The following is a 21,757-nucleotide window of genomic DNA, read 5'->3' on the forward strand; positions in this document are numbered from 1 at the left end:
ATAGAGTAGGTCAGAAGTTGACTCGCATTTCAAAGTGCGGTCTGATATTTAACAGTTGTGAAACTTTGGGCTGGTTGTTTAACCCCTCTAAGCTCAGTGACTTCATCTGTGAAAGTGAAAAATAATACCTAACTGCAGGACAAAGAAGGTCATAAATATGGTGCACAGAAGACAGGTGAGACTGTCAGTAGTATTTTGCTACAAATATTATGGTTAAATGGAAGAAGAACTGGCTGGGGCATGTATTTGAAGTAACTGCAAGACATCCAAAGAGTGCAGTTGAGTCACAGAGATGAGGGCCTTAAACTAGGCATGGTGGCACATTCCTGTAATCCCAGTGACTTTGGAGGCTGAAGCAGGAGAATTCCAAGTTCAAAGCCAGTCTGAGCAACTTAGTAAGACTGTCTCAAAACAACTAATAAAAAGGGCTGTGGATATAGCTCTGTGGTAAAGCACCCCTGGGTTCCATCCACAGTACCACCCCAAACAAAATCAAGCAAAAAACAAAGACTAGGGCCTTATCAATAACAACAGTATCTTCCTACAGGAAATTCAGAGATTCTGTATGAACAACTGGAAAGATGGGAGCTTCACATGAATACCTATATCCACTATTAGTAGTAGTGTGCTAGCATTTATTTTGTGAGCATTTACTATACTAAGCATTTGTCAAAACTTCAGCTCCTTTAGCTCTCACAAAGCCTAAGAAGGTGATATCATTGTCACTACTATTTAACTAACGAAGAGACTGAGATTGAGTTAATTAAACTGCCCAGCCCATAGCTAGTGAAGGACAGAACTCAAATTCATGTCCCCTTGACTCCAAAGCCCCCAATCTTAAAACATTCAAGGTTTGAACCAGCAAATTCAGAAATGGCACTTAATTTGATCTGATCACCCACCCTCCCACACTTCCCACCCTGCTTGGCTGGCCCTGCAGAGGATATGCTGCCCAGCTGAGCAGCCTCTGTGGACTGGGGCAGAGATTGCTGCTATTCAGTTACTGATCTGTCAGCCTAATCACAGTCATGGGGGGTAGCTCTCTGGGCTCTGGAAAGGCAGTCAGTGTTCTTCCAGGTTCACTATGCCCTGCCTCTGGTAATTCTGTCTAAGCTCCCCAGGGCCGGAAGTCAATGGGAGTGAAATCAACCCTGGGGTAGAGACCTCGGTTCAACTTGTGCTGCCACCTCTTACCACCTATGGGATTTGGGGACTGTCTCATATCCTTTTTGAGCTTCTTTCCCTTGCTAATTCACAAATCAGACATAATGACCCCAGGTTCAGACCAGACAACAGGGAAATAAAGAAAAATAGTCTGTGGAAGGAATCACTACGCAACTAGCAGTTGTTCTCAGTGACGTGACGTGGCCCTGGCCTAACTCCCCAAGATGTGAAGGGAGTCATGAGCCACAGAGTCTTGCCTGGTCCTTTGATTGGACTAGCTTGAACTATTGTAAGACCTATCTTAACTTTTCGTTTCCAAGTGCAATCCTGTTGAGTCATTTTTCACTCAAGAAAAGTGCCCCACTCCCAGAAAACTGCTTTGTCCCTTCTGTGTGAATGTTAATTTTAGCATTACCTGCATGGATGACAGGTTTCTGATCCCAAACAAGCCCTCCTCAGAATAGAACGGAGGCAGCCCTGTGACTCACTTGGGGGTTGAATATCATATTGTGTCAATAGCTTTGCCATTTCTCAGCGAACAGATCCTAGCAGTGAACACACTCTGCCGTGCTGTTCTTTCCTAATAATTTTCTGTATGTGGGTCTGACAAATTGGCTTTCAAAAATCCCTGGCACAAAGATGGCACTTGCCAGCTCATATGTGGGAAGAATTTGATATTAGCAGAAGAAAAGCGTGATGCAAATTGTTCCGGGTGTAAGTTAGGGGAGCTTGACTTTGCTTCTTATTCTAAGTCAATCCCTTTAAAATATTAACTCATCCCACTGAGCAGCGACCTGCCTTTGTATTAGCATTCTCTTCTCACTTCCACTGGCTCCCAAGCAGGCATTTTCTTGTTTTTCTCTTCTTTTCTTTTAACGGAGGATCTGGCCTTTCTAGGAGACACCAAAATGCCAGGGCAGTCGAGCGAATAATCGGCATTTACTGTGGGGCTCTGCTAGGTTTTCCAAGCAGAAGGACAGAGAGGCTGAATGAGTGGGGGTCCCTGTGCGTGTGGCTTTGTGTAGCAGGCCTGCCAAGCATTGCTATTCCAGCCCTTAAACCTGTGCCAGACTGTTAATGTCTTAATGCTTATTCAAGTGTCAGGGAGTGCTGGCAGATGTCAGAGAGAATGGGAGGCTGTCAATAGAGAAATTACTTACATTCACGGGGTGATTGCCGCAGTCTGTCAGGTAGCGTTTGAGAGGATGTCAAGCTGAAAAGGAGGAAGCAGAGAAGAAAAGACGGTGGCAGCGAACAGCACTGGGGGAGGGTCCTTTTTTAAAAAAAATGTGTTTAGATATTTTCTTTTTATTTCTGGAGCTAAACTTCAGACATAGCAGTCACAGGTCAGAAAATAGACAAGGTGTTTCCTATTTCTGGGGACCTTAAAAATATAATAGATCATTTGTTTCTTGACATGAGGCAAATAATTCACGTTCTTTCCTGAGAAGGCAGCAGGAGTCAGTTCCCTGGTTATCTGGAAACACACACACACACACACACACACACACACACACGGTTTTCCATATAGTATAGTTTTATTCAACAACTACTTACTTCCTACTCCCTATGTGCTAGGTGTGGTAGAAAAAACAAAAGGGAATAAATGTACACAGGAAATAGACTAAAAACACATTGTTTTTAATTTTGGGGAATAAAAGACATGCCCTTTCCTGTAAGGCTTAAAGAGTTTGAAGGAGAATGTCACCATGTAACTTCACCAGCTTCTGACTGTCTGCTTGCATGGTGGGGACACTTAGGCTTCTGGAGAAAGGGGCTGGGAAACAATCTTGCCTTTAACAGTCTCTCTTAGATCCAGATTTGCCACAGTGATTCTGCTTCTTGCCTTCTATACCTGTAAAGCTCTATTCCTGTCTTTTCTTTTCACAGGTCTGTATACTCCCCGACCTGTGCCTCCAATGTGTGTGAGTGTGTGTGTGTGTGTGTGTGAGAGAGAGAGAGAGACAGAGGGAGAGAACGTGTGTATGTGTGAGTGTGTGTGTGTGTGTGTGTGTAAGAGGAGAGAGTGTAAATACTATTGTTGTTTATCAGTGGTCAACTGCAGTGGTCCAATTACCTGACTCATGGAACCCATCTTTACAAAATTTATCTTTTCAGTGAAAGGTCAAGACCCCTCAGAATCAGCCTGGAGACGGGAGACTCCTCCATTGTCTCCTGGTGATAAGAAAAACACTATTATATTTAGAGGGGACATGACAAGTAAACCGGGGCTTCTTAGGCTGTGTATGTTCAATGTCCCACATCTCCTCTTGTAAAATACCTCCTTTTTTTTTTCTTGGTACAGGGGATTGAACCCAGAGGCACTTAACCACTGAGTCACATCCTCAGCCCCTTGTTTTAAATTTTATTTTATTCTATTTAGAGACAGGGTCTCACTGAGTTGCTCAGTGCCTTGCTAAGTTGATGAGACCAGCTTTGAACTCACATCCTCCTGCCCCAGTCTCCAAGTCACCGGGATTACAGGTGTGTGTGCTACCATCCCCAGGAACATATATCCCTTTTGTGTTTTAAAATTTCTCCCAGAAGGAATAAGACGGGGTTGGTTAGGAGCATTGTTTTTGTTAGTTTTAGGCTAGTCAAGGAAAAGCAAATGTTTTACTGATGGAAACTCCAGGGGTAAGAGTGTAAGAATCAGAGACAGGGCAGTTTTTCACAGAATTCCTGAGTCAACTAAACTCCTGAAAGATGCTGCTGTAATGACCTGTTGCTATGGAAACAAAACTGGCTGGGTTGCCTCAGAGTGGAACCTGAGTTCCAGACATAGCCTGGACCAAGTGATGGTTCTGGGTGGTTCCCCAAGGACCCACTCTCCATACCCTCCCACTCCATCCTGCACAGTTTCTCTCTCTTCCCCCATGAAGAGGTATGGAGTATGGAGTGAGGGTAGGAATGTACTCATGCCACCTACCTGATGGCCTGGTTGTGTGCTCAGGATTCCCAAGGCTCAGACCTCAAACACTGTAACACCAGACATGGATGAATCCCCAGGGCTTTTGAACCCTCTAACCCTTTGAAGTGATCCTCCCAAGGGGAAATAAGCACATTTCTGCCAGAAAAAAAAATTGCAGAAGGGCTTAACCCATCCCAGAGGGATTCTTCTAGAGACACCTCACATTTCAGGGAAGAGTACAATTCTATGGAAACTTAACTCACCAGGCTTTCTTCCGTTTTCTCCCTAAGCTGAAGCAGAAAGCAATCAGGTTAAAACTCCCTGTGAGTTTAAGCTGTAGCTATAGGTTCTCCACTCCTACCTGCATTGCCCTTGAACACACAAGTACATTCAAGCTGACCCTTTCTCCTACAATATTAAGCTGCAATATTAAGCTCTGGGTAAAAGACATAGCATATCAATCAATCAATCTTGGACTTATGCTGAAAGAAATACTTGACATAGAGAAACATGCTATCAGTAGACAATCACACAATGACAAAATCTTGAGCATGTCAGCAAAAATATTAACAAAGCATTAACTTTCCCATATGCATCTGTTTTCCAACTTGTTTATTTATGCTGTTCATTTTACTGAATAGCTATATTTTTAAAAAAAATAAAATCCGCTGGGGTTGTCTAGCTTTTTCAAAAGTAAAATCCACATATTTTCAAAATATTTTCTTTTTTCCCTTTCCCTATTGTTATGATCACTATTATTCAAAATCCGTGTTTCTTTTATCCTGTACTCCAACTGGATACTGGTTAAGGAGTGATGAGAAAAATAGTAACAAGGTCAATAATTATCATTTATTAAATATTTGTTAAGTGCTGGGGTAGCCTCTTTGCATTTATTATCTCACTAAGACTTTAGCACAATCCATTACCCCTATTTTACAGGTGAGGTTTGAGGTTTAGAAAGCTGAACAATTTGAGGACTTTAGTAATCCCAGTCCAAAGCTCAACCCTTCAGGAATCCCTGCCTTCAATCAAGATATATATACATCTTTAAATGCTCTTACAGAGTTGTATTACATCTTGTAGCTCTCCTTCAAAGTTCTTATGAGAGTTTGTAATTTTGTATGATGATTAAGTAACCACCCCACCAAATCCTCACTGCTCCCAGACCCTTAAGTACCAGGGTAGCTGAAATCATGTCTATTTTTGCCATTATTAAAGATTATAATACATAATGGACAAAAGAATAACAAAATGATTTGATTAATGAATAAATTCTATCTAATTCTAGAATTTGAGAGTTTAATTTAGGCAGAAAAATCATTTATTCAATCAAGTCCTAGGTGAAGAGATATTCCAAATGTCATACAATATGCAACACACAATACTACTCGACAACTCTTTAGCTGTTGATCTTGGACATGCTACTTAAACATTCTGTGCCTCAGTTTCTTTTGAAGAATGGAGTTAATAGTAGAACTCACCTCAAACAGGAGGATTAAATGAAGGTGCAATCTTTTAGAACAGTGCATGGTATTTAGAAAGTATTGTATATGTGTTAGATATTGTCTTTATTCGGGAACTTTCTTAGCATAAATAAATCAAGTATACCAGGTTGCTTTCATTGAAAGATGACTATGTGATAGTATTTACTCATTAACTGAAAGCCCCTGTTTTGGTCCTTCTGATAGGTGTTAAAGAGGCAGCTTTAGATGTTCTCTCAAACAAACAAACAAACAAACAAACAGAAACACCCAAAATAAATCCACCTTGATGTTTGTACTAATCTTTCACCCTACAGAAAGAAAATATTTAGCAAAGATAAATTATTTTTTAAAATCTTTGAACATATATCATAAATATTCACTAAAAAAAAATCAAAATACACTCCCACAGGACTACATCCTTGGCAATCTTTATCAGTAATTATGAAATAAACCAAAGCCATCAGGAGCCTGACCAGCCACACTGACCCCGAGTTCATCAGGGCCCTGGCACCTATGAACTGCCTCATGTCTTATTTCCTCAATGAGAAAATGAAGACATTAATTAGACTGCTGTGATGGTTAGGTGAGGTAAAAGCTCTAAAGACCCCAGTAGATCAAAAATGCATAGTCAAAGTTTTCTAGAACCTCCACCCCTGCGCTCCTTCTTCTTATAACCATCTCAAACAGGATGTGACCAATACACTACTATGCTTTGGGCCTTCTCTGGTCATTTCTTCAGTGTCTCTCCAGCCTTGCTAGGACCAGGGTCCTCACCTGGCCTTTCTCCTTCATCACATACTCCATGAGCTCCCAAGGTTCAGGTGATAGAAGTAAAACAGTAGAAAATTGAGACATTCCATCAAAACATCTGGGTAGGAATTTGCCTTCACTTCTGCTTCTGACTGGTTTCTTGAGGTTCCGCAAGTTATTTAACCTTCCTTGGTTTCCTGCTGTTCATCTGTAAAAATGAGACTATTCACCATGATGCCATAGTCTGGGATTACTACTTTGCTCCTCTGCCTTGTTATATCTATGTCATAATGGCAGTGACACTAGAAATGTTTTCCATGTACACTCTCCACAATCTTTATATTTATTGTATCATTTGGTCATACTATCAAAATTGTGAGATGTTTGAGGTAGGCACTGACGTTCCATTTCCACATAAGGAAATTCACCACTCCAAATTCCAGACAAGGGGAGAATGACTCAGCAAGGTCACAGTGACCCCAGAACACAGAAATATTTTACTGTGGTCTGTCAGACTTTTAGGTTGCACTTGTTGTATGCATTGAGCTGAGCAAAGTGCAAGTAACTTAGTAACAATCTCATTCTTTTGTTCATAGACTACATATTCAAAAATAAGTGATAACCCCAAGTAGCAGATGCTAAGAGGCAAATGAGTACACCAGAGTGACTTTTCATCCTATAGATTGGTCTGTCAAGAAAGAATCCCTTCTTTTTCTTAGATGGAATTTCCTCATCAGTGTGTAAATCACTCATCCCCTACACACACATGCGTGCGCACATACACACATATAGCTCTTATGCGTTGGGAGCTCCATGAGAGAAAGATTAATTTTACTTTAATGCCATAATTGATATTGTATAAGTATCAGCCTTGGGTTGGATGTTTTCAACTGAGGTCTTTTTACAACAAGTGCAACCTTTAAACCATGTATACTTAAATGTAATCTACAGCTTCAAAATTTGATGGAACAACAAAATTCAAGATTAGAAATTTTCGAAGAAGTTGTCTTTAGAGTTTTTTTCAGAGTCCAGGTTTTAGGATTGGGTGTGGAGAAGAATGCAGAATTTCAGTTTCATTTTTAGCGACACTGGAAAGTGAAAGAATTGATTCTCAATCTCCACAAAAAAGAATGAAGGTTATGAGAATATATGGAATACTTTCTTTTGAAATAAAATACATTCCCTGGACTTTTGATAAAACATTTTAAAACTATTTAAATGTTGAATCTGTGACTTATTCACACATTTTAAACAAGATAAAGTATGAAAAGGTGTCTTGTGGAAAAAAAAAATTCTTCCTGTCTCTCATATTGTGTTCCTCTCCCAAATAGCTAACCACTCACCAGTTCCTTATTTATCTGTCCAAGTTTTTTAATATAAAAATAATACAGCTCAAAAAAATGTGTTCCTTCTTATTTCTACATAATGTTCTATACCTAGTTTCCTTATTATTTTCTACTATACCTAAAAAATGTTTTGAGTTTGTGAATGTATCAAAACTTCTCTAATAATGGATATTTAGTTTTCTTCTAATCTTTGCCATGAGGGAATGAATATTTGTGTTCATGTCTTATTCCACCTGATGAATACAGTACTATCTGTAGGAAAATTTTCATTAGCTAGTGTTGCTTGATCAAAAGGTATTACCTTTGTAATCCTTTACAGTAGATCTGTACCAATCTCGTGAGTTAAAGAAAAAAAAAACACTTTTAATTTATAATTTTACTATTATGAGTGGGAGAAAGCATTTTTTCATCTGTGCAAAAGTTGTTTCAGACACAAACAATGTGCTTCTATCATTTGCTATTTCCTCTTGGAGATTTTTGCTTGGTAGCAGTGTAGTGAACAAGTGAACCATCTCTGTTTACAAAGTTTGTTTTGGTATAGGCTTCTTTTTTAGTGGAAGGTGGCCATTCTTATCTCCTTTTTATCTGAAGATACTAGTGGTTAGTGGTGGCAAGCACTCATGGACTATACAGAGGACTCTTTGGCCCTAGTTGGATTTGAACAAATAGAAGTATAACTGTTCCCAAATTTCTTCTCTCTACAGCTTTCCTCCCTATGGCTGAAATTTGCTCAATATGTTTGAAAGAAACAACAATTTACAACTGAAACAAACTCCCAGTTTTTTTTCTTCCTCCTTAAGTAATTTTGGAATCATCTCATCAACCCTTTGAATAAGAACTGGAGGAACTGATAAGAAAAAAGAGAATTTTCTACAACCAAATTGATATAACACTATAGCTAAATCATTGTTTGCTCTTTTTTCCTCCCAAAGAATTTTGAAAATAATTCTTTTTCAATCAATATATGGTTTTCAGATATTTGCAAATTGGTAGCCCTTTCTGATTTCTTTAAACATGGTATAAAATAAACATATTGGCTTTATAGTACATCATTTAGTGAAGCCAGAATATAAAAGGAGAATGAGGTTATCTATATATTGAACATTATTTAATTTGGCATGTATTATGGAGCAGTAATTATGAGCTAGATGTTCTGCCAAACAATATGTAGTAGTAAATAAGAAAACCATACCTTCTCAGAGCTTATAGTCTAAACTAGACACTCTTTACTCAAGTTATACAGGAGAATCCCCTGGGAAGCTTTACAAAAATACCAATGTCTTTGTTCAAGCCAAGAATCTCTAGGGATGTAACTCAGGAGCAAATATTTTTTAAAACTCCCCAACAGCTTCTAAGTGAAGCCAGAGTTGAAAACCACTGGTCTAACCATACCCGAGATACCTAGGAAACTCAAAATATTTTGAAGAGGAAGTGGTCATGGAAATTTTGACAGGATCTAATATGAAGTATGTAACATTTACATTAAAGCACTTTTGATACAATATTCAACTTAAAAGCAACAAAATCTTAAGACCTGAATTCCAATTTAGAGATTAAACACAGAGGATAGAGGAACAAGTTAAATGACACTACAAGGGAAAATATCAGACAAAGCCAGAAAGTGGAACTGCTTCCAAGACAGTGACCAAGCTTCTTCAAAAAAGGCAATGTCAAGAAAAACAAAATTGGGAATGGAGTGAGGGTTAATATATATTAAAAGAGAATAAAAACACCAACCAAATATAGCATATGAATCTTGATTGCTTCCTGGCTCAAAATATCCTTGGGGACAATTTTTGGAGACATTTAGGAAATTTAAAGATGTAGTAGAAATTAGGTGGTATTAGGATACATTGTTGATTTTTCTGAAGGGATGATATTATCTGTGTCCTTATTTTTAGGGGATGCAGACTAAAATATTTTTAAGGATGCCTACAATTTTCAAATGGTTCTCCAACAACACAAAATGAAGTCACACATTTAGACAAGCAAATGTAATCACACTTTTTAAAGGAGTTTGAAAGAGGCTGAGATATGAAGTATGAAAAAGCTGCTGAATATTAGAGATGACAATTATATTTAATTAACTACCATTGATTGAGTTGTTTTCCAAATGTTGTACTGATAACTTTATATGCATGATTTAATTTCATTTTTAAAACAAGGATAACTTCCATCTTATAAAGGAGAAAACTGAAGCTTAGAATGATTAAACAATTTGTTCAAGTTCTTCCTGACCCTGGATTTGAACTAAGTTCTTCCTGTTTCCATCGTGGGTGATCTTGGTCATTATATAGCATTGCACTTCCCCTCCTGTGACATAACCACTTGTGAGGTAATGGAAAGCACACATGTTTTGTTTTGTTTTTCCTCAGACTTATTTTACCATATTAGTCCATATAAATCTCTCATGTGTCTGTTCTATAATGTGCCTGTGACACCAAAAACTTAGTCTTTGGAGTCAAACCCAGCTGGACCCCTATTTTGATTCTACCATTTATTAGATGTTTGTTCTTAAGCAATGTTTTACAACTTTTCTCAACTTGTTTTCTCTTCTATGAGGCTGGAGATAATATAATATGCAATTGCTACACAGATTAAATAGATATGTAAGGAAAGCACTTAACATCATATCTGGCATATAATGAATGCTCAATAAATAGTAATCATTCCCCATCTTTCCTTAAATTTAATTCAGATGGCTACAAATGACTCCTGCATACACACACAAAACAAACAAACAAACAATCCTCATGTTTAAAGTAATTGCCAATACTGGATCTTTCAATCACATCCAGCAATTACCAACTTGTCATCAGAGACCGTGGTTTTGAATCCCTAAAACTTAGAGCTCAACTAGCATTCAAAATTACATATTTGTTAGTGTTAATTCATTAGTCACATGGCCATTATTATACATTTGTTAAGGCTGTGCCAAGTACTTAAAAATTTTCTCTAGAACTTAAAATTAAGATATTGTCAATAGGTCTCTAAAAGTTAGGAAAAAACAGTTATGGTTTATTGGGGACTGTGAAAGTTCATTCTAGATAAGAGGAATAGTATGAGGAAAATCATTAGAATAGAACAACTTAGGCTGTTTTTTTTTCTTCTTTGATAGGTAATCCACTCAATTGTATTACTGCATATGTAAAAATGTGAATAAGAGCCGGACATAGTGGCACACATCTATAATACCAGCATCTCAGGAGGCTGAGGCAAAAGGATCATGAGTTCAAAGCCAGCCTCAGCAAAAGCAAGGCATTAAGCAACTCAGTGAGACCCTGTCTCTAAATAAAATACAAAATAGGTCTGGGGATGTGGCTCAGTGGTTGAGTGCCCCTGAGTTCAATCCCTGGTAGCCCCCATCCCCAAAAAAAGCATAAATAAGAGATACATTTTTAAAATTTGGTTGAGAATCTTGACTGCTTAAATATAGTTCGTCCTCAAGCAAATGAGCAATTACAGTTGCTGACATGCCACATATCAGAGATAGTCTAATCTTATACCTGTACCTATCTATGTGTGGTGGTGGGACATAACATTCAAGTTGGTGGTCATATCTCAGAATATAGTGGGGCCAGAAATGTCAAAGAAAGGTAAGGAGAACTTAGGTGATACAAAATACACAGATATGGCCACTGATTGGATGTAGGCAACAGATTTGGTTAGGAGGTCACACAGGCTCTGTGGTTACATGCTGAGTTGTCAGGAAGTGAGAGAGTCATAAGAAGGTGCTGGTTTGGAGGAGGTGAGAAATTTCCTAATAGAAATAGTAAAATTGTTAGATCTCACCTCTGTGCCTTATTAACACTAGTCACACCAGAACCCATCTTTAAAAGTAGGTCATCATAATTCTGGAGGCTGAAGACCCGGAAATGTAGCTCACCTCAAATTGGGTAGCAGAGCACCTAACATCTTATGAGCTCTTACATGGCAAAGGAAATGACTTACAAAGTCTCTCCTTGAGCCAATAGGCACAGACTGGCCTAGATTATCCCTGGTCTGAAGCTTATGGGTGGGTGTTCCATGACCCAAGCAATCTGTAATTTCATCTGTATGGATAGGGTGGTTGAAAGCAATAACTCAGGGAAAGTGAATTTTGGGGAGGTATATAATAGATCAAAGAGAAGTAATATTTTCACTCATTTATTTATTCATTAGATGTTGAGCAGCTATTATATACCAAGTATTGTGGGCATCAGGGTTAGAGACAAGGTCTTTGCTAGCATGTAATTTTTATTCAATTATTCTTATAAGATACCTATTCTAAATCTAATTTTATTAGTAAGTATATAAATTGCAAAATAAGATAATTTTAGAGTGTTAAAATTCTCCTAAGGTTTTCTTGAAGTGTGTTTTTGTTCTTAAAAAATGAACTAGAGCAAATTCTTTCTGGCAACATCCATTGCTGACTCCTCATACTTCAGGTCTTACTCTAAGAGAAGCCACCCAGACACCCTCTAAGCAGATCCCCACAGAAGTCATCATCTGTAACCACTGGTGGGTTTTTATTTCTTTTTATAATGTGTCTTGTCTCCAGGATGATCGCCTCATGACAGTAATAACCTTGTCTGTTTTGTTCTCACTGGGTTCTCAATCCTTTTCCAGTGCCTGACACCCACAGATGATTCTTGGTAAATATCTGGAACTCAGGTGATCAACCATCTCAGTTTACCTAGAACTGAAGATTTTTCCAAGACAGGAGGTATTCAGTCCTAAAACCAGGCTGATTCTTGTTAAATTAGGACAGTTGGTTACTCTATATGGCATGCATATCTACTGAATATAGATTAATACCAGAAATAGACCTCCCACCATTGAAGTTGAACCTCACTTTTGGGTAAAACAGACCCAAAGCAAAGGTATTACTATGTCATAGTAGATTTAGTTGCAGCCACTGGATCCAGCATGGACCTGAGCCTTAGGGAGAAGTGAAAGCAGTTCCCCAGGGATTCTTTCAAGCACCACAAAGATCCTTGTAAGAATACAGGCACAGAGCTCCAGAGAAAAGCTATGTCCACATTCCCTACCATCAGTGGGTTTAGGTAGGTCTATTATCTCTAGGCCTCATCAAGCTTCTTGGTTGTACAGGTACCCAGTTGGAACTAGCCTGAAGACTCTCAATTAAAAAGTGGTCTTAATGCAAAGTAGCATTTGATCATTGAAAAGCACCTTTTAACATCAGGTAGTTTCACCCTCTCAATTTACCACAGTGCGGACACGAAGATTCTGAGACTTTGGCTTCTCTAAAGAAGTTCTTCAGGATCATCTTTATTTTGTTCCTATATTTAAGCTGATAAGAATGGATACTATACTCGATCTTAGCCAAAAGGCTGAGAAGCAATTTTTGTTCCTATATTGATTAGAGTGAAATATTGCCAGACTCTTGCTTCCTGGGTAAGACAAAGTTGTCCTGTTTTGATTTCTTCCCTCATTTTATGTGCTTTGGAACAAGTCCTACTGGCCTTTTTTTTCCAAACACCTTAGTTCAATACGCTGGTTGATTCTTCCTAAAAGAATTCCTGTTTAAAAAGTTTCAAACATTTCCTCTTCCTTGAGGTATGAGTTGATTATTCCCAGATTTGGAGTGGTTTGCAGATTAAAAAAAAAAAGAAAGAAAAGAAAGGAAGAAATGGAGGGCAGGAGAAAAAGGGAGGGAGGAAAGAAACTAAAAAATTCCTGTAAAAATTTTATAGAACTTGATTGTTGGGTAAGCTGTTCCTCAATTTTCTGTCACTGTGATAAGCATTAAAGGGTTTGCTTTGACAGCATATATGTTTTTGTCTCACCAATGGGAAGACGGAACAAAACTCAGGTTCATTTTCATTTTGCTGTGTTTTCTGAATCAAAAGGCATCAATGTGTCTGCCATTAGCTTTGATGCAAGAGCAGGGACAAGACCCATCAAAACTGCATCTATTCAGAGATGTTTCCAAAACAGTAAGTCCTAGGTCAACTATTTTGAGGAAAAATACAGCTTATTAGTATTTTGGAAGTTAGAAAATTTGGGCTTGTGACTGTCTCTCATAACAGCTGGTGTTTGAAAACAGAGTATTTAAAAAAGAATCTGTTGTGTGTTCTTAAAAAAAAAAAGAATGGCAAACAACTGAAATTCCTGCTGCTCAGGAGGCTGAGGCAGGAGGAGGTTCAAGGCCAGCCTGAGCAACTTAGTGAAATCCTGTCTCAAAATGAAAATTTAAAAGGGCTAGGGTTGTAGCTCAGTATTAGAGCACCCACGGATTCAATCTTTAGCACTGTGAAAGAAACAAAAATTTAAAATAACACAATCAACAGAACTTAAGACAAATGTTTTATTCATCTATGGAACTTTGTCCATAGTGAGACATTTTCTTTTGTCCTTAGCTATGAATTTTCTTTTGTGAGTGGTGTTAAATTCTTACCTCTGTAGAAAAGGCCTTGGTCTGTCTCAGATTTATCTCTGTATGCACTTAAGAGATAACCTCTTAAATGACCGAGCAAGATCTAGGTCAGAAAATTTTGTTTTCTTTTCTTATAACATTTTCCAAACTCTATCTTTCTAAGCAAGAGCTGTGTCCTTCCAGTCCAGCTCCTCATCCCAGATCCATTCCTTCAATCTCACAAACAGAGCTGAGGTAAACGGGCCAGTCCACTAACAGGGAGACACATCCAGATTCAACCTTGATTTTCTTCCAGTTCTTGACCACTCTTCAGAGACAGCTAATTGGAGACAATTATGTGGATAATTGTAGATTCTAAAATTATCACTGGTTAATTCTAGGCCCTGGAAACATTAATCATATGCTAATGGTGTTAGTGTGAGAGATTTGACTTTAAAGTAGGTTTTAGTCAAGAATCAAAGCTCATTTATGTGTTAACTGTGAGTCACAATGCACATCACTGTCTGAGAGAAGACTCTCACAATCACCTCAAAAAGCAAGAGAGGGCTGATTTGACACACTATGTGAGAGGTGTAACATTCCTCAGTACATTTATATCACATATTATAGTTTTGCACAGTGGGACCAATAAAATTATCTGAAACTCTGATGAATAGTTACACTTCATGTGACTAATCAGTCAACAGGAAAACATGAAACAATAACTGTCTGTATTTTTGCCTGAAAACATAAGTTTTAAATATGGAAGTTTAAGATGAGATAGTACAGCTGTATGAAAAATAGCCCTGTCTTGATTACAAAATTCTTTCTCTGAGACCTTTACAAAATTAAAAAGCATAAGCTCCTGTGTACCCACAACACACAAAATGATAACAAAGAAATATTTACCTAAAATAAAATGAAACAAAATTCTACAGATAAAGTTCAAGTCACCTTTGACTCTTGTTCCCAGTTCCACCTATGCCCCTTAACAGAGACAGCAGAGAATCCCTCCAAATCTCTGGTGACACAGTTAAATCATAGGATCAGTTCCATTTTGGGTGCAGAAAATATATTTAATAATTGTACTTTTCCATAACAATATTGAAACATATCTTACGGGAATGCTGAGTTTTCTACTGAAATAATGATTATCCATATGTCAGAATAAATGTTTGGACATTTTACAAGTTAAGACTTCACAGAATCATCCAGAAATCACAGCAATATTTTAGTGAAATTGTCTAATATTTTAAAAAGATGACATAGTCATGTGAAAATTAGTTATTTTGTTATATGAAAGAGAAAATACCTCAGGTATGTGCTTTTATAATAACAACAATAAGTGCTAATTAAAAAAGCTTTTTGTGTATATGTGTGAGACAGGGTCTTACCACTTTCCTCAGGCCTCAACTCATGATCTTCTTTCCTCAGCCTCTGGGTAGCTGGGATTTCAGGCAAGCATCACCACTCCCAGCTTAAAGAAGCTCTTTTGACTGACATGACTTTTGAATATAACTTTATGAAGACTAATTAGTAGTCCAGACTGTGATTGCTTCAGTGATAAAGCCACCAGAATTTACTATTGTACTGTCTTGAATAGCAAATAATGTAAGAAATAGTATTAGCAACATTTAGAGAATTTCAATAAAAGGTACTAGCAATATGTAGAGAATTCTCCTTTCTCAGTTTTATCAAAAGATATTTGAGAATATTTGTCATCACTATTTGAAAACAAATTGTGCTTCTGTAATGTCAAAGTAGCTCCATAGAATAACCCCTGTAGGAATACTTAGAAAGTAAAATCATATGCAGTGTTTGGAGTCCTGGGCTTCTTTCTTTCTTTTTTTGTTTTATTTTTTTTATTTTCAGTTGTAGATGTACAACAATACCTTAATTTATTTATTTATTTTTATGTGGTGCTGAGGATCAAACCCAATGTCTCATACATGCTGGGCAAGTGCTTTACTACAATTCCTAAATTATTTCTGAACTCTTTGACTGGTGTTAACTTCACTATTATTGTTAGGTTTGGTAGATCATTCATTTTCTCAATTACTTCATCTCAAAAATGCCTTTGTTGGTGGAATAGGATGGGGAAAGATTTTACAAAATAATTATTAATATTTCTTCCAGTTCCCAAATTCTACTGTTATATGATTAATTTTCTTCCTTCTTCTTTTTCACTCAATATTTTGAGACATGGATTGATAGATAATTAGTTAAAACTGAGGAAATCTACTAGAAAAATAATCAGATTTAACAAATGAAAGGCTCTAAGATTATCAGATATAAATATTTTTCTTAATTCATTATAAGATCAACTCATCCAGAAGAAAACAAGAAAAAAAACTGTTTAGAGAGAGAAGTTACAAGTAGAGAAATATATTTAGATTTACTATTTACTATAAAAATTTTATAGGATGAAGAATGCTTACTTAAATATATCTAAATAACCTTATGTTAAATGTAGTTGAATTTCTACACAAAACAGTGAAACATCTAATCAAAATGATGCATGTTTAAGATTATTGAATGTTTCTTTGTTAGTTCAGAAAAGAAAAGTTACTGTGCATTATGCAAACACTGAAGAGGATGACTGTCCAATGACCTAATGATACAGCCAAGTTATATTAGTTCTCAATTATCAATATATCTCCTGGGCACATTGCAAATAATTACTTTGTAAGAATAGATACGAATGGGCAAATGAATGAAATAATAGTGCTTATTAAAGAAAAATAGTAAAATTGCATTTCAACATTTCTCATCCATGAATAAAGGGATAGAAACTTTTAAAAATCTTTTTAGGGAACTTGAAAATCTACTCTATCTGTGGTGGAATTTTCCATGCAGTTGTTAGATTCTTTTGTGCAACTTTAATGTCTCAGAGATAAAAAAAAAAATGACATTGATAAAGTATCAACATAAACATGTGGGAGAAACTTCCTAAAGTTATCTTTTCTACTCAATTCCCTTCCATTTTGGACTATCTTCTTAGCAATTTTAAATGGATGGCTATCTGTAATATTTTTAGTGATCCCAGTAAAGGAAAATACACTCCTTCTATAATGACGAATGTAAGAACTGAATGATCCTCACATACCTAATGTTATTCCTAAGTGAGTTAATGGATGTGAAAGAACATTGTAAACTAATAAATGTTGGGATTATTATTAAGATTACCAGTCCCAGGCTGACACAATCTCTTATATCAACACAAAAATCCCTTTTGAGTAGTAGGTTCATTTTATAGCTATCAAAGGACTGATGGCACTGGGAAGGGACTTGGAATCTTAAATATCTAAATCTTCATGTCCTGCTTTGGTCAACTTTCTCATCATGTTCCAGTATGTACAGAGGTCAATGACAAACATATACATAGTATATTACTGTCTCAGTCCAACATGGTGTCCTTGTAAACTAGGTTGGCCCACAGACAGACTTCTTTTTACCCAGGTCAGAAGCAGGAAGTGGTCAAGAAACCAAAGCATGACGTAGCAGCCTCCTTCCCTTGTTTTGCTCTAGGCCTTCAGATGATGAGGAAAGGGAAGTCATGGAGAAGCATACTAAATAGCAAGGGGAAAATAAGGGATTTTTTCTCTAAGGTCTGAAGGTGAGCTGGTCTAACTGCCCTGTTAACGACTTTAGCATAATAACTCATCTTTTCATTGTAGCCACAGGGAGAGAGTCCAAAGAAAGAGGATCCCAAGAAATGAGTACTGTGGCTTTTCAATATCTCTGTCTTGGATTAGCCATACCACTGCGATTTTTCCTATTCTGAAGTGGGATAGTTAGATTTTCTTCTTCTTTCTTTAAATCTGTTTTCTATGAAATAGCAATTATTTTTCTTTAACCTAAAATAGTTTGTTATATGATCAGTACTCCAGGTATCAAAGTTTTTTCTCTTAAATTTTCTTACCTATTAAAAAGTATAGGGTTCCAGAGAAGCTGTGGCTATTTTTGAAGATACTATAAGACAAGTTAACAAATTAAAGTCATATTAACATAGTCTGCTTAGGAACTATTAAATGGTTTTCTCAAAATTGCATCTGATCATTCTTCATGTTTTTGCTTTCTGAAATACTCATACTTGGTTTTGTCAACATATCAGAGAGGCAGGGTGTATTATACTTATCTAAAGTGGGTTTGCCTTCCTTGGCTTTGAAAGAAAGAAGGCCCGGACAATGTTCCAGATTGATTGTTGATAGATAAATATGACCAATGCTTATTGTTATTGTTGTTGTTTTTCCGCTTACAAACTGGGACTAGGGTTTCATAACCTTGAACAGTTTATATTCATGTTTCAGAGTGAAAATGAGAAAATGAATGTGAGAGAAAGTGTTAGAGTATTTTGGGAAGCTACTTGTCCATTTCATAAGGCACATTAAGATCCAGAGAGAGAAAGAGAGTTCAATGCTGAAAAGGGCTGCTGTTCCACTTGGGACATCTTGAATGTTTTTCTTACATACCTTTTCCTCTTTGGTCCTATCTGGTGTTCTGGTGCCTCATTCCTCTTTAACATGAAGAGTTTTAAATATTTGAAGATAGTTATGTTTTATGATGTTTTTATTCAAGATTCAAGTATCTTAAGGAAATCATGAATAATAGTAAATTTGTATCTATGAAAAAATGTGTGAGACAAATAATAAACATTTTTTTCTTAAACAACTGCTTTCTAGTTTAGTTAACACATATCTTCTAGTTTTAAACATTATTTCATAAATCTTACAGTAACTAACACAATTTTATGAAATCAGAAAATAGGAGTATTGGTCAGAGATGCATGGGTTCAATCATAGTTTCTCCAGCTAACTGGTCTTGGCAAGTTATTTAACTTCCTGAGCCTCATTTCTTTTTTCTCACAAATGCAAATAATAGAACCTATGTCTCAGGGTTTTGGTGAGGACTAAGGGTAATGAAAGGAAGGAAAAAGTGTAACACAGATATGGTGTAACATTTAACCGTGGGTAAACGGAGTGAATGATATGAACATTTGTCAACACGGATAGTTGATCAAAAAGTAAGTTGGGTGGAAAACAATGAGAAACAGCAGGAGAGGATTGCACAATAACATTTAGGTAAATACACTCGTGGTATTCACATAAAACAATACCATCATTGTTCATAAAAGATGGTTTGAAAAACACACTAAATACAGTGTGGTGAAACTGGGATTTTAGATGGGAAATGAAAGAGATTAAAATAAAATAAAGAAAGTTGGACTTGGATCAGTCATGATACTTGCCCCGATTTTGTGCACCTGGAGTACGAGAGAATTGGGAAAGAAAAATAATCCTTAGCACAGAGTCTCAGATATAGTAGAAACTCAGAACAGGTGGCTATTTTTAAATACTAGAATGAAGTACTACTCATCAGGGCTTTATTTGCATCAGCGTGACCACTATTGAACTTATCCTTATTTATAGTAATAGGAGTTGAACTAGTGAAGCCAAAGACCAGAAAGAAACAAGAAGAAGTAGAGAATGGAAAGAATCTTTTTTCATGATAGAGAATAATTAAGATGTAGTAGTAACATTGATTATTGAGTGTTTAACATTCATTCACTTATTTATTCATTCTTTATCCAACCAATATGTATTTATTGAATGCCTGTCTGTGGGTTACTGTTCTAAACACTGGAAATACAGCAGGTAAGTAACAAACCCTGATCTTTTTTTTTGCTTTAGTACTGAGGATTGAATACAGCAGTGCTCTACCACTGAGCTACGTCCCCAGTCCTTTTTTTATTTTTTATTTTGAGACAGGATCTCCCTAAATTGTCCAGACTGGCCTCAAACTTAGAATCATCCTGCCTCAGACTCCCAAGTAGCTGGGATTGCAGGTGTGTGCCACCACACCCTGCTTAACAAACCCTGCTCTTATGGGGTTTCTATTCATAGAGGGGAGAGAAGCATTAATAAGTAAAATAAACAGTATGTTAAATGGTGATGTATCCTATGAAGGGAACAACAAAGAAGGGATAAACAAGGTGGGAATGATTACAGTTTTAAGTGGGGAGGTCAGGGAAGGCTTCTCTGAGAGATATTATTTCAACCATTTCATGTATTGGCTCTTTTAAGTCTCTCAACATAGGAAGAGTTACTTTGATTATTATGGTGCTGCTTTCCAGATGAGTAAACTGGGTTCCTGAGTCCTTCAGCTCCTTTTCTAAGATATTATAGGTGCTTATGATAAGAGACAGGGTCAGGGTTCAAAATGCCTGGGTCCACAGCTAGAAGGGATGCTGAGGGATCTACCAGAAAGGGGGAGTGGGAATGTGGTTTGAAAAAATACTGAGTCAATATTATCACAGTACCCATTTTACATTTTGAGAATCCAAAATAAACATCTTTTGCTTGGGAAAAAACAATGTCAGTAAAATTGGGCAAAGTCTTCTGGGCTACTGTATACACCCAGAGGTTACAAAGGATATATCAACTAGTTTCATTATGAAATCTTGAATTAATCTAGCCCTTTTAATGTCTTGCTACAGGGCTGTGAACCCCAAGAGAGTTAAGTGACTTGCCCAACATCACATGGCTTGTTTGTTACAGACCCAGGACAGAAAACTGAGCTTGAAAAACAAACAGCCAGCACAACCACACAGTGGGGCTGCCCTGCCAAGTTCCCTTGGCTGTGCGGTGTCTTGTTTAAAGTGCAGAGAAGACAGGTTAACTCCAAGGCTCAGGTCGGTGAGAGTGAATTAGTGAGTCAAGGTAGACCCAGAAGGAGAGAGGGAGTATAATAGAAAGAGAAGCAAGAGGATGCTCAAATGAAGGAATTAAAGGGGAAGAATCCGCGAAGAGGCAATGTGAGATTCAAGGTGGCTCTTTCCATCCTAGGAAGAAGCAGAGAGACAGAGAACGTGCACCACGTTCAAAAATGTTTTCTCGATCTCAATAATCCCAATTTCAGCCCTATGGGATAGCAATGAATAGTGTTGTTTTGTGGATAAACTTAAGTGCAGAAGAACTACTTAAGCTCACAGGGCTGCCAAAAGTCTCCTGATCACGTAGATTTTCTCTATGGGTCTCTTTCTTTTTGCCATCATTTTCCCCTCAGCCTTCTTTCATGTGTATAAGGTGAAGTATTGGGTTTTTTTTACCTTTTTACTAAAATAGTTATCAAGTAGCCAATGGTAGCCTTAAGTATGTGGTTACCATGACAACATCACCTTCACTAGCCTCCCCACCTTGCTTCCAGAATCATATGTCACAGAGTAGGTTCCTTTCCTTTGTGGAACTTCAACAGTTGTAATTTCATACCGTGTTTGGGTGATTATTTGCTTAACGTTCTTCGTCTACGCGGTCAGCTTCATAATGGCAAGGACCAGCCAGCTTTTGCACCAGTGTGCCCCCAGCGTTTTGCACAATACTAGCACTCAGGCTCTTCGTAAATACTTGCTGAGCAAATGTTTTGTGGTTTCTCTCGGCTCTTTTCTGAAAGTTACATGGACAGTAACCTTCAGCTCATAATTATGTTAATAGATACTGTATAACGAGTCGGGCCGGTATTTACAGGTAGTACGCGGGTAAATGAATACACACATGCGTACACACGACTGCACAAACAGCCCCGGGCAGGTGCACTCGGCAGGAAGCGAACGCTGTAGAGAGTCCCAACACCGCCGCGCTGGCCCTAGCAGTCTCCGCAGCGTGGGAGGGCACCCGGGCGACAGCGCTGCGGGAGTCCCCGGGCCCGCGGGCCCGGCTGGCAAGTCCCCGGGGCGGTGGAGGCGGTG

The 21,757-nt window shown here is 37.6% G+C and overlaps 1 protein-coding gene and 1 pseudogene across 2 annotated transcripts in view; one reads left to right on the top strand and one right to left on the bottom strand.

Annotated features, from left to right (window-relative positions):
- Rasgef1b (RasGEF domain family member 1B) overlaps positions 1–21,757 on the top strand; it is a 553,655-nt gene that overhangs the window by 496,006 nt on the left and 35,892 nt on the right. The gene's annotated exons all lie outside the window — the stretch shown is intronic.
- Positions 12,878–13,000, bottom strand: LOC125611081 (annotated as a pseudogene).

The sequence above is a fragment of the Marmota marmota genome, unplaced genomic scaffold, assembly GCF_001458135.2.
Source record: "Marmota marmota marmota unplaced genomic scaffold, marMar, whole genome shotgun sequence".
NCBI classification, from domain to species: Eukaryota; Metazoa; Chordata; class Mammalia; order Rodentia; family Sciuridae; genus Marmota; species Marmota marmota.